We start from the raw sequence: 13,926 nt of genomic DNA, 5'->3' as shown, positions 1-13,926 counted from the left end.
GTCTGTGTTGAAGTAGCTGTCCCCAGCTGGGGTGGGCATGCTTAGTGCTCAAGAGTTCTGGGAGAGGGGTGAAATTTAGCCAAGTTTCCTGCTCCTGCTCACTATCCAATTGCCCCTGTTGCAAAGTGCATGTGTGTGGAGTACAGAGCTGGGCTCACTGTGATGCCTCCTCCTAACCCCAAATAGCTTGCTGACACTCATGGTCGTTTAGGCAAGGTAGCAGAGAGCAGCTAGCACTCATGCATCCATATCTCAGCTTGAGTCAGTGCCATCATAAAGTGGGGGGCGGGAGAGTAAGGTAGTTGGAAATGAAAAGAATAAAAACCCTCTAGCTTGCATTTACATTAAGAGTGCCCCAGAATATCAATGTTCATCTACAGGCACTTAAAGTGAAGAATTCCCCTTTGGATTCTGCTTTACAAGATTTATAATGGTTAATAATTCTTTGCAAATATCAACTGGTCCAATTACCAGGTTTCTGGATGAACGCGAGACCAGCCACCTTAAACTCAAACATGAGCTGAAAATTGGTCGAACCAAAGCCAGGTTTAGATGCAACGTTGTTCAGCACACTAGTGACAGCAATCCTCACATTCAGCAATCCTCACATTCAGCAATCCTCACATTCAGCAATCCTCACATTCAGCAATCCTCACATTCAGCAATCCTCACATTCTTTCCACAGTAATCACAACAAAACCTAACACGCTACTGGAAAATGGAAATTTAAAAAAATAGCCAAATAAAGCCTTTTGGGATTTGTAGTAAAAACATACATGTATCTATATATTAAGAATGGTGCGCAAGGCACACACTTCCCGTCTACAACTTTACTTCTTGTTATCACACGTTTCTGTCATCATTTACCATTTAATTTTGTTATATCAACTGTTACAATGTGGAGCAAGTTTCTTGGGTTTCCTAGATCCATTGCTATCTTGCAAATATAAAAAAAAAGTACATTCCTCAACAGACTGTGGGCAACACCATGGACAATTTACTAGTGTTTTTATTCATTTTAGTTTCAATGACATGATAAAATATATAGGGGGGTTAAATTGGGCCGTGTAGCGTCTGTTGTGTAGGTGCTACGTGGACTCCTAAGCCCTGAAAATGGGTTCCGCAATGCGCGCGCACACTTCCGGCGTGGGATGCCATCTTGGTAAAGGTGGTTGGGTGCGCGCACCTAACGATCGCCGGCAGCATGTAAAGTAGGGAGATTATGATGTAGATCAGTGTGCAACGCTGATTTGAAGCAGCCGGTGCCATTTCCGAACTCCCTGCTCCAGCCAACGCACTGTCCTAACCTCGCTCAGCTGAAGAGGAGTTAAAGGGCATGAAGGACCCCCCCCCCCACCAGCGCTATTTAAAGGGATCATGCAGGATTAACATATTAGTAGCTGGATTAATTATTCTGGCTGCTAGTACAATTGTAGGTGCTTGTGGAAGTTTCCTATACTTGGAGAAAGTTGCAATATTATATAGAGAGTGGTCTGGCTGGTCTTGCAGTACTGTTAATGGCATTTAAAATAGTGTGCTGACCATGGGTGGCCAGCTACGGCTTCCTCTGGGAATTGAACATGACTGGGAGCATGCAGAGAGGCCACGTAGAGCAGGACAAGCTGCCAGAAGAGGGGGAAGGAGGAGGAGGCACAGGGCACTCAGCAGGAGGCCATGTCCAAAGAGGGCCTTCAGGGACCAATTCTCTTACCTCAACTTCACCAGTGCATCCGACGGCTGCGGTTCACCAAAGAGGTCGTGACGGAGATTTGTCAACTGCTGCAGCCACAAAGCAGGGCAAGGACAGCATTGCCTGTGGCTGTCAAGGTAACTGTGGCGCTTAACTTTCACGGCTCTGGTTCCTTTCAGGCTACTGCTGCCGATATAAGCAAAATCTCGGAGTTTGCAGTGCACTGCTGCATACGGGAGGTCACTAACACTCCAAAACAGATTCATTACCTTCCCTTTTCACGGAGTCAAGCAGCAGGAGCACGAGGGTTTGCTCGCATTGCAGGCTTCCCCGTGGTGCAGGGTACCATTGACTATATGCATATGGCTATGCGAGCTCCACATCAGAACTTGGCCACATTCACGAACAGAAAGGGATTCCACTCCCTCAATGTGCAGCTGGTGTGCACAGGCAGCGCATCATGCTGGTCAATGCCTGCCATCATGGCAGCAGTCATAACTCCATTCTGCGGCAGTCCAACGTGCCACCTATATTTCAACCAGCATGGCAAGTCAAAGGCTGGCTACTGGGCAACAAGGGTTATCCCCTCATGAAGTGTCTCATGACTCTGGTCAGCAACGTACACACACGTGCACCACAGGCGTACAATGAGAGTTATGCTGCCACATGGAACATCATCGAGCGTACCATCGGCGTCCTCAAACAACGCTTCCGCTGCCTGGACCGCTCTGGAGGAGCCCTGCAGTACTCAGCTGAGTGGATATCAAGATTTGTTGTTGTATGCTGCATGCTGCACAACCTGGCCATTATGAGGGAACAACCCTTGCCACCGCCTATCAGGTAAGAACCTAAACCAGAGGAAGAGGTGGAGACAGAGGCAGAGGAAGTGCAGCAGGGAGGTAACAAGGTAGACAAGCCCTGTCTGCCAGGGCTCTGCGTGATCAGATTATGAATGAGAGATACCAGTAACCTCAAGGACACCTCCCCATTCACCAACAGTCCCACACTCCTTACCTTTCCGCTCCCACATGACACATTGCGTCCGCCCTCAGCTCATCGCAGAAACGAAAGCCAACACCAAATATGAATCCAAATTTATCAATTAACATATGCAATAAAGCAAACAAAAGGAGACTATTCACCCTTGTGCATTCCCTTAGTGCCTGTTGTTCGTGTGCCTTTACCTATCCTAGTGCTCCTACGAGGTGCATCCCCAATGGCTGGAGCATGGGAGGTGGAAGGCTGCTGACCTTCAATGGAGGAGAGTGCAGATGGCCTTGGAGGACGACCTTGAGCAGCTCTGGGCCGGGAGGGCCCAGCTGCAGGCTGCACCATCTTGGCCTGGGCTGCAGCAGTCTGGCCTGGCTGGCTGACAGGCAATGGCAAGATCACTGGCAGAGTGGCAGGGCTGGGAGCAGGAATGCTGTTATCTTGAGAGAGGACAGCAGGTTCATCTCCCATAACGCCATCTCCCCGGGCGGCGCCTCAGCACTCCTGGTGATCAGCTGGAGAACAGATTGCTGCAGTGCTTTGACGCCCTGGAAGCCCCGTTTCACAATGGTATCCTAAGCCACACTAGCAGCAGTCTGAGCTTCCAAACCAGCAGTATGAGCTCCAAATGAAGCATGCAGACCTTTGATGGCAGCTGTTTGTGCTGCATTGGAAGCGGAGACATCAGTCATCAGGCGTTGCATCATAGTGGGTTCCACAGCTGCGCTGATGGAGGTGGCCACCCGTTCCATGTGGGAAAGGATGGGCTCCAAACTCTGTGCAAAGCCCTGTGCCAAGTTGGAGCTGGACTCCTCCGTGCCCCTTGACATTGTGCGCAGGCTTTCCAGTGCACCAAGCATTTGGTTGTATACACCCATCAGCCTTCTTCTGTAGCCTGGCCCATCAAAGTCATCATCTGACTCCTCGGCAGCAGAACTGGTGTACGACCTTGTCCTCTGGCGAGCTGGCACCTGCGGTATCCGTTCTCCCCTGCCCCGGCTCCTGCGCACATATTCCCAGTGTCGCACCATGTGCAGATCCCTCGTCTATCCCAGTCTCTAAACTACAAGCAGTGTCAGTCTCTGAGCTGGTGGCTGCGAGTGTAAGATCGAGTGACTGTGTGTCTGCATCATCACTGTCTTCTTCCTCTGACTGGGAAGGTTCCAGTTCTTGGGTATCTGAAATGACAAAGGGACACGGGTTGGGTTGTGGTGAGGGGAGAGGAGAGGAGAAAGTAAGAAGTGCGTGTTCACACCATCTGCAGCATGTGAGTCAACGAAGGTTGTGGGCTGCGGGAGAAGTGGGAAGCGAGAAGGAGGATTAGGTATGCAGAGACCCTTATCATCGATCCCTCCAGCACCACCAATGGTCACGGCCGCAGTGAAAGAACGCCCAATGATCGCCAGCACGGTGTCCTCCACGGGGGTGAGGACGTGTAGGCAGGCCTGTTCTCCCCCAGGTCTTTCCTGCTGCCTCCTGTTATACGCCATCTTCTCCTGCAAGAAAGAGGGAAGTGTGTCCGTGAGAGTCCTGCAAGATGTTTGGGAGATGTGGCTGTCGTGGTTGAATAGCTGCCAGCGTGTGTGACCTGTGAATTGTGGGTGTGCGGCTTGTAAGAGTGGTAATGTGTGAGGGCGAGTGTAGCATCTGATTCGCAGGGTTGCGTACTGACTGAAAGAGTTTGTTGGTAGGTGGGTGATGGGGGATGTAGTGCGCGGAGCAGTGGATGAGGCTAGTGGTGCAGTTGGTAGAAGATGCCACTTGACAGTTGAATGTGCTCACCTTGACCACTCGTGTCAAATCATTGAACTTCTTCCTGCACTGCATCCATGTGCATGGAGTGATGTTCCTGGCATTGACCTCATCGCCAGAGCCTCCTACTGCCTCTTCAGCATGTGTCTGGAGGGCCTCCTGTCCCCCTGCGGATATAGGATGCCCTTCCATCTGTCCACCTCTTCCACCAAGGCCTCCAGTGCACCTTCTGAGAATCTTGGTGCACGCTCTCTCGCAGGCACAGCCATTCCTCAATATCTTCCAGCCCACAAATCACTTCACACCACTTCCTGCAGCCACAGAGCACCTCCCCTTTAAGAAGTGCAGGCTGCCTTGAAGTAGTGTTAGCCGCTCCCGATATCAGGGCCTCCTGCTGGTGCGTGCATCCACACAGTGCAGGTAGTGCAGGCTGCACGCAGCAATCATGCAGATTAGCAAACAACACAAATGTTACGTTCCGCCTGCATCTTGACAACCGGTGCGAGTTAATCGCGCACCGCGATCCCCGCGCCCATTTTCGGGGGTTAACCAATTTAACCCCCATGGTGTCTACTTGCAAATGTCAACACTAGAGTCTGGAATCAGACTGAGTGAGTCAAGGTCTTCTTTACATCAAATTACAGAGAAACTGCAGCATGGAAGTAGGCCTTATGGCCCAACCAGTCTGTGTTGGTGTTAATCATTCACATGAGCAGTAAACCTATGTGCCTGTCTTGTTCCCATATCACTTTGTTCCCTTTTCCTTCAACTGCCCATTGAACCTATTTTTAAAATGATGACATGGTGTCTGCTTCAATCATTAACTCCATTGCTGCATTCCACAGCCTCACAACCCTCTGTGTAAAAACATTTCTCCTGTTCTCTAACCTAAATCTCTTGCATTTAATTTTATATCTATGTCCCTCATTCTAGACCCCTCAATCACTGGAAACAGACCGTTTCTACCTACTCTGTCCCAACCCTTCATTATTTGAAACACCTCTATCAAATCACCCCTTAAATCTCTTAAAGATAACAGCATTTTACTACAGTGCTACTGACTCTGGAGATATAACTTTAGTGACAGTAGTGCCTTTGCTGGTATGATGTACTTTCACGTTACTAAATCGAAGCCAATGGCAATTCAGCACTTGGAAATATAACCCAGTCCCTATCTTGTACCAGCAGCCGTGGAGACCCACTTTTTCATAAGTCTCGTTAACTGACTGTTTCTGGTGCACTAAATGTGCAGGGCAGTATAGTTACAATGCCAATAGCATCAGTGCTGCTCAATGAAAATACTACGGTTCATTCAGATCTGTAACCTGGTCACTGTACAGAAAACAAGTCTCTGCATTTTCCCAAATGACACTGTATGGAAAGTGGCACAGGGTAGTAAAATAAATGGTGGTGGAAGGTTAGTACAGTGACTACACTTCTAAAAGTACTTCATTGGCTGTAAAGCACTTTGGGATGTCCTGAGGTCATGAAAAGCGCTATATAAATGCAAAGTTTTTCTTTCTCTTTTAGTATACTTTCACTCTCTTGAACCAATAACGTAAAAGCATCGTGGAGACTCACCTTAACGAGATATTTGTCTGATGCAAAGAGCTGACTCCGTCAAGTATAAATGAGCATTATAGGCCTTCATTTATGTGTGGCCAGCATAGCTATTTTTACATTGCTGGCTCGCACAGACCTACCCCAGTGTGCCAATCACAACTTTTGAACAGTTGCTTCCATGCAGTTATTTGAGTGTTGCTGCTGGGGTTGTGACCTGGCCTTGTAGTGTAAATGGGAGTAAACCCAGAACACCAGGAGCGGGGACACATCGTGGAATCACAAGATAATTAGAGAGGAGGAAAGCCATTCGGCCAACATGGTTCACCCATCCAGAAAGATCCTCATGCCCCTATTTTAGCATCAGGCTCGAGGGGCTGAATGGACTACTCCTGTTCCTATGTTCGTAAACAATTCTAGGGTTTTCACCTCCACTCCTCTACCTGAAACTCCATTCCGTGCATTAATCACTCTTTGTATGAAGAATTTGCTGATATCAGTCCGAAATTTACCTTGTGCTAGGAGCTTGAGCCTGTGTCGTGTCCTACTCACAATTTAATTTTAAATACTTTTCCAGATGAACCTATTCAGTACCATTTATTATCTTATATACCTCTAAGATCACCTGAGGTGTCTCTTTTCTAGGCTGAAAAGCCCAAGTTCCTCCAGCCTTTCCTCATAGCTTAGACCTTTGGCAGGAGGGATCAGCCTTGTGGCTTGTCTCTGCTTTCAGCTTCATTCTTAGCTATTTCAACACTATTCAATTGGAGTGCGTGTGAATCAGTTCCGCGATACGAATACAAAACTGAAAGTACCCTATTTCGGTATAAATTATACCATCCTTACGCTCACCTTTTAAGCACTGCCACAGCCTTGCTCCACCCTCCCTCAATGACCTGTTTCAGCCCTATGCCCCTGCTCATAACCCTTGACCTCTCCGACACTGCTGTATTCTTTGTCTCCATCCTCTTCACTCCACCACTGGAGGCAGCTCGTTCAGCCAGCAGACCCTTGCTCCCTGGAACTTCCTCCCAATATCTCTCTGCCATCCCTCCGTTATCCCAGCTTTCAAAAGCTGACTGAGTTCTTTTTGCTTCAACTGAATTTTTGGCTCCGTCCCTTTTAATCCACTCCACAGTTCTCCTCTTCGCTATTTGGTGCCTATTTCCACTTATCTGATCAGTAAAGCTTCCGCGGTGTCATTCCAATGAGAAGAGAGCTAAATAAATGCAACTTATTTTTGTTAAACTAAAGGCCTTAGACCAGAGATTGATATGGGAGAGGAGAGGGGGGGGGGGGGGGGGGGGGGAAGACAAGGACACGGCGAGGGGGGGGGGGGAAGCCAAGGACACGGCGGGCGGGGGGGGGGGGGGGGGGGAGGGAAGACAAGGACACGGCGAAGGTGGGGGGGGGGGCGGGAGACCTCTTGACTACAGTGGGGTTGTAAGGGGATTGCTGAAAGTTACAAAAAAGCTCCCTTTGCGCAGTGTTTTTATTTACAATTTTAGATCCAAGCCAAGTGATTGTATCAAAGTTAATAATGTAACCAGTTATTTCTGCGAAGAGAAATGCTAGGAACAAAAAGACCATTGAGTTCCGTACATTCACAGCCTTCGGTGTTCACTGTAACCTTAAATAGAAACTGTTTCCATTCTAAACCTTAAAAATATCTCAATGCATCTTCCCGGAACGACAAACCAGATAGAACTGATCTGATCATAGGATCTTCCAAGTAGAGTAAGCAGTCATTTGAGATAAATTACTGGACACATCAGTTGGTGTGTTAAGGCACGTGGGTCCGTGCTGGTGATGTGATGAATACATTACAATTTTACGGTAGATAAACGCCCAACATTTGCCAAATAAGGGAAATTTAAGAAAAATTGTTTTACAAGACCCTATTAATCACTTCAAAATGTAGCAAGCACTTCCACTTTTGTCCAAATGGTTCACTGGTTAAATATACTTCCCAGGGCAATGCTGGGCCACAAAGACCAGGACATCCCAGGTTTGATTCCTGGCTAGTGTTGAGTTAGCTGATTGCAGCTGGGACAGCAGTTGAGGCTCAACAATTGGCCTCCATGCCCCTGAGCTAAGGAAAGGAAAATCACAAAGGTTCCTGCTTCTAATCCCTATCCAGTGATCCTGCTGGAAAGTGGACATTGGGCAAAGATGGGAAAGGGCTCAGCTGTGAAGTCCTACCCCTACAGTCAAATAACCTAGAGGGCACCCACTGAATCGTATCCCAGCAAGAGTCGGTGTCTGTGGGGAGAGATCCTAAAGGGCATCCACTGAATCGTACCCCAGTAAAAATAGGTGTCTTCAGGACTGGAGGGGAGAAAATAGGGGAAATTTCCAGATGTAAATTAGGATAACTAGTTTCTTGCTGATAGCTAACAGGACCCTAAATACTTTCCTTCATTGGAAACAATCCAATCTGTTGGGTACAGTAGAGCGAAGCAATCTAAAGCCAGTTTTGACAAAGACAGAAGTTGGCTTCTTTCCAGAAGAAGCCTTAATAAACTCAAGATTGTTTGGCATGGCCTACAAAGGCTAAACCCAGCGATGCAAAAATAGACCTGGGGGGAAATTAAGAAAATCAAAGCAGTGGCTCGCATGGCTCATTGGGTAAATGCATTTGCTGGCATGGTGCTGAGACACACAAGTGAAGAGGAATCCCAGGTTTGATCCCCAGCTGAGTTAGCTGATTATGGCCAGGGCTGCAGTTGGACAATCACCGTCAGCTTCTGTGCTAGGGCTAGGGAAAAAAAAAAAGAGGAAAAACCAGCTTCTGCTTCTGCTCCAAAAGTGCATGCATGTGGACATTAATTAAAGACAAGATGGTGCTCGGCTGCAATGCTCTTCCTGTACCCACATTCACACACATGAAAATTGACTGATTAGGTTGGATGGCACTTGTGGAACCGTGCCCTAGCAAGGGCCTACACCTTCGGATGAGGAGAGGAAAACAAACTGAAGACAATGGATGGATCTTTCCAGATCGGGATGATGGGAAAGACATGTAAATATTTGGAGGTTCTTTGCAACCTCCACCCCCACATTCTGGGAACGCTCAGTGTTGAGTCATTTGTGCCACAGAGTGAGAGTCACAAGGGAGTGCTTCAAAGAGCAAACAGTGACCGTCTCATTCATTATGGACCCAGACTTTCATCCAGCAAGTGTCAGACTCTCTCATCAACAGGTGAACAGGAGGGGAAACTGCATTCACAGCAGGGCAGTATCTTCTGGGCAAAGTTGGGAAATGACAAATTCAGTGCAAAGTCCAATGCAAACACAGTATGTGTCAATCTGACCTGAAAATTGGATTGCGCCAGTGAAAATGTAACCAGCTGTCAAAAATGTGAAATCAATTTTGTCAAAGAAATTAGTTTCTTTGGTTGTCAAAACCACAAGAGTCAGTCCAAGACAACAATTTGTTAATAGCAAACTTAGTTAATCTGTTAAAACAGTAAAGAGCAATAATGGATAAACTTTATTTTATATGGAATGCACATTATAGAACCAGGAAGAGACTTTGGCTGAACAACTTTCTTGTTCGATCTTAACACTATATCAGATCCCTAGATGTAAATTCTCTCCCTTCTCTTGAAGTCGTGTCTACTGTCAGTTTCAATGATCTTTCCATGTAATTCCCTACCCTGATTCAGATCAGCACAGACTGGGAATCTAAACAGGGACTTTCTTCTGTTAGGCTGAATACCATACCGGACGGTGCATTTACCCACTGATCTATTGAGGAGAATACATTAAAACTTCACATTGGCTGAAACATTCATAAACCTACTGATGTCTCACTTTAGCGTACTTTTAAAAAAAAATACCCTCCCCATTAAGGAGATGAATGCTGCAACATTTAACACCCAGTAAGTGCAGTGATACCCAGTGCAGTAATAGTTAGAAAATACGAGCCACCTGAACCCGAGGAGGGGTCGCCCAGGTGAAACATACACGCTGATAAGTTTGTTACTCGTTACCATGGAAACGACTCCACTCGCTACCCCGCCTCCGTGCTCTTCTGATTGGTGCAATTGGGCGCTTCATCGCCTACCGCGCTTGTCATTGGCTGTGTTACATGTCACATTAGCTTGATATGTTTCAATGGGATGAAATTGTCATTAAAATTAAAACTATAATTGGCAACATTCCTAGAAAACAAATTTCACCCTGGGGCCAGTATAGTTCTTTTTATAAAATTACAATAGAAAATCATTCTCTCCGACTTGTTCTATTAATTCCAAGCCTCACTAACAGTTTTTTTAAAAAAACATAGGTTAGTTTGTTCTTTCTCCAATACAAGTTTGTCGAGAAAGGTGCAATTCTTGGAGTGGAAAACGCGTCAGTAAAAATCCTCTGGAAATACAGAGCTTAAAAATAATAAATAGAAATCAAAGACACGTCAGGCGGGGACATCCGCTCTGGGGCTTTAATAAAATAAGTCTTTCTAACTGGGCAGTGAAAGGATACCAGACAAACTCCTCCACATAACCCCAAACCTGTGTCGGTTCATATAAAACTTAAAGGGTCCTAATGCGGGTTACTTTCAATAACTAAAACTTTTTGACTACAAATTTGAGGCACCCATTCCTCTATAATTGTAATTCTTCTAAATTTAAACTTAACACCTTTTTTCATTCATTTTACTTATTTCGTCTCTTTGTTCTTTGCCTGTCTGTTCCGCTAAAATTACTCGATGCATTTTTTTTTACCTGTTTTCCTTAAGCCGCGAATGGCCGCGAACTTTGATCCAGCGAACTCCTCACAACTTTTTTAAACAGGAAAAAAAACTTTCCGCTTCCTCTGATCGGGTTTAAAAGGCAGTAAATAAGCAGCTGGCTACGGGTTTTAGAGGGTGAATCATTCGCCAAATAAACAGCCGAAGGCCGGTGGTAGAAGGAAACTAAGCCCTCTTGTTAGCCGAGTTTGAAACTTGACTCCGGGGGAAAAAAAAAGTTTCAAATTTGAGAGGAACTGTCATGTACACACGGCAGTGGGAGGAGGGTTGATTGACATTCAATGTGACCAATGTAAATGCGAACTGTGGCTGCCAGGGAGCAATCAGCATCGGGCAGGGGCGGGCACTAAACAGGCAGCTGAATGAAGAGGCCAAGTTTCAATGTTCCCAGTTTATTTTTGTTTCTGTCCGTTTCCTTTCTCCACCCCTTTCCCATCTCAAGGCCTTTATTCCCGTATGCAGCCACTAAACCCAGACGGCTGGCTAGGCATTTAGGCTTCGCCGGTGCTTGCAATTTCTGAATGAATGCTGCTTTCCTGCTTTCTAATGCCCTTTTCTTCCTAAACCATGATCAGATCTTTCCTGTTTCCCACATATTTTTCCATCAGATTCCGGTGTATTTATTTACACAGAAACGCAAACACACCAAGTAAAAAATGCAGGAACAATGAAACTTCCCATACTTTAGAAATATATATGAATTATCAGGTCCCCTCCCCCTCCCCCGTGGTATGCATATGCATGATTATATTAAAAATACTGAACACTTTTTTTCCTGCTCTTTGATAATCTCCACAGTGCCTTGGAACCTTCAAACCTGCTGAAAACAGCCTCGAATGCAATTATACTGTTTGGGGGCCTACCTACTTTCACACCTGTTTATATCACAGCATCATTTTTGTTGGAAGTGATTTGCTAATTGTGCCGATTCCCGTTAGTAGCAAATCCTCCAGGAAAACTACACAGTTACTACAGAGCTCTTGTGACATTTGTTAGCTTGGCTCGGTTTGTAGCACTCTCGCCTCTGAGTTACAAGTTTGTGAGTCCAAGTGCAGTTCCAGCACTCGAGCACATAATGTACGGTGACAATTCTGGGAAATGTTGCATTGTTGGAGGTGCTGTCCTTTCAATGTGATGTTAAACCAAGAGCCTATTTGCCTGATATAAAAACAGAAAATGCTGGAAACATTCAGCAGGTCTTTGCGAATGGAAATCCGTTTTCAGTGGTGTGCCACAGGGCTCAGTGTTGGGTCCCTTGCTGTTTGTGGTATATATTAATGATTTGGGCTTGAATGTAGGGGGCATGATTGGCAAATTTGCAGACGACACAAAAATTGGCTGTGTAGTTGATAGTGAAGAGGATAGCTGTAGACACCAAGAAGATATCAACGGGTTGGTGGAGTGGGCGGAAAAGTGGCAAATGGAATTCAACCCGGAGAAGTGTGAGGTAATGCACTTAGGGAGGGCAAACAGTAAAAGGGAATACGCAGTAAACGGGAATATATTGAGAGGGGTAGAGGAAGTGAGAGACCTTGGAGTGCATGTGTACAGGTCCCTGAAGGTGGCAGTACAGGTAGATAAGATTGTGAAGAAGGCATACGGAATGGTCTCCGTTATTAGCCGAAGTAGAGAATACAAAAGCAGGGATGTAATGATGGAACTATACAAAACGCTGGTAAGGCCACAGCTGGAGTATTGTGCGCAGTTCTGGTCACCACATTACAGGAAGGACGTAATTGCTCTGGAGAGAGTGCAGAGAAGAATTACAAGAATTTTGCCAGGGCTTAAAAATTGCAGCTACGAGGAGAGATTGGATAGGCTGGGGTTGTTTTCCTCAGAGCAGAGGAGGCTGAGGGGAGACTTGATTGAGGTGTACAAAATTATGAGGGGCCGAGATAGAGTAAACAGGAAGTACCTGTTTCCCCTAGCGGAGAGTTCAAGAACTAGAGGGCATAGATTTAAGCTGATTGGCGGAAGGATTAGAGGGAACACTGCCCGAATTGGTGGTAGAGGCAGGGGCCCTCAACTCTTTTAAAAAGTACCTGGACCTGCATCTAAAGTGCTGTAAGCTGCAGGGCTACGGACCGGATGCTGGAAGGTGGGATTAGAATGGGCACCTGGTTGCTCTTCGAGCCGGTGTGGACACGATGGGCTAAATGGCCCCCTTCTGTGCTGTATCTTTTCTATGGTTCCATGGTTCTAGGTCAGGCAACTTTGGTGGAGAGAGAAACAGAGTTAACGTTTCAGGTCTGGAAGAATTTAGAGATTTAACCGTTTATGAGCAAGTACAGGGCCAGAGAAAAGGGGGAGAGGGGAAGGAAAGACAAAAGGGAAGGTCTGTGATAGGGGGGAAGGCAGGAGTGATTAAATGACAAAAGGGATGATGGTCCAAGGCAAGTGGGGGTGATAATGGGACAATAAAGAGATGAAAAGATGGGTCCAGAGGAGGAATAAATGTAACCATTACCAGCATCAGCTGTCCGAGAAAATGGGAGCGGTGGTTATGATCTAAAGTTGATGAACTCAATGTTGAGGCCAGAAGGTTGTAAAGTGCCTAATCGAAAGATGAGCTGCTGTTCCCCGAGCTTGCATTGAGCGTCACTGGAACAGTGTAGGAGGCCGAGGGCAGAGAGGTCAGAGTGGGAGTAGGATGCTAACAACCAAAAGCTCAGGGTCACGCTTGCGGACTGAATGGAAGTGTTCAGCAAAGCAATCACCCAATCTGCGTTTGGTCTCCCACATGTAGAGGAGACCGCATCGTGAGCAGCGAATACAGTATGCCAAGTTGGAAGAAGTACAAGTAAATTGCCTTGTCCTGTTTGCCAACTCAGATGGATGTAAAAGGTCCCATGGTGCTATTCTAAGAAAAGCAACTACAACTTGCATTTATAGTGCCTTTAAAGTAAAAAAAAATGCCCCAAGGTGCTTCACAGATAGGCATACAGAAAACATACCCTGAGAACATAAGAACATAAGAAATAGGAGCAGGAGTAGGTCATACGGCTCCTCGGGCCTGCTCCGCCATTCAATAAGATCATAGCTGATCTTTGACCTCAACTCCACTTTCCCGCCTGATCCCCATGTCCCTTAATTCCCTTAGAGTCCAAAAATCTATTGATCTCAGCCTTGAATATACTCAACAACTGAGCATCCACAGCCTTCTGTGGTGGACAATTCCAAA

At 46.4% G+C, this 13,926-nt stretch overlaps 1 protein-coding gene across 1 annotated transcript in view; it reads right to left on the bottom strand.

Annotated features, from left to right (window-relative positions):
• Nucleotides 1-10,986, bottom strand: part of LOC137299409 (tumor necrosis factor alpha-induced protein 8-like protein 1) — a 39,048-nt gene extending 28,062 nt beyond the window's left edge. The window contains exon 1 of the mRNA XM_067968129.1: nucleotides 10,720-10,986. The gene's annotated coding sequence lies outside the window, so the exon portion shown is untranslated. The remainder of the gene's footprint in view (nucleotides 1-10,719) is intronic.
• Nucleotides 10,987-13,926: the final 2,940 nt, after the last annotated feature.

The sequence above is a fragment of the Heptranchias perlo genome, chromosome 29 (genome assembly GCF_035084215.1).
Source record: "Heptranchias perlo isolate sHepPer1 chromosome 29, sHepPer1.hap1, whole genome shotgun sequence".
Classification (NCBI taxonomy): domain Eukaryota; kingdom Metazoa; phylum Chordata; class Chondrichthyes; order Hexanchiformes; family Hexanchidae; genus Heptranchias; species Heptranchias perlo.
Note: the sequence above shows the minus strand (reverse complement) of the source record. Positions and strands in the feature narration are given on the sequence as shown.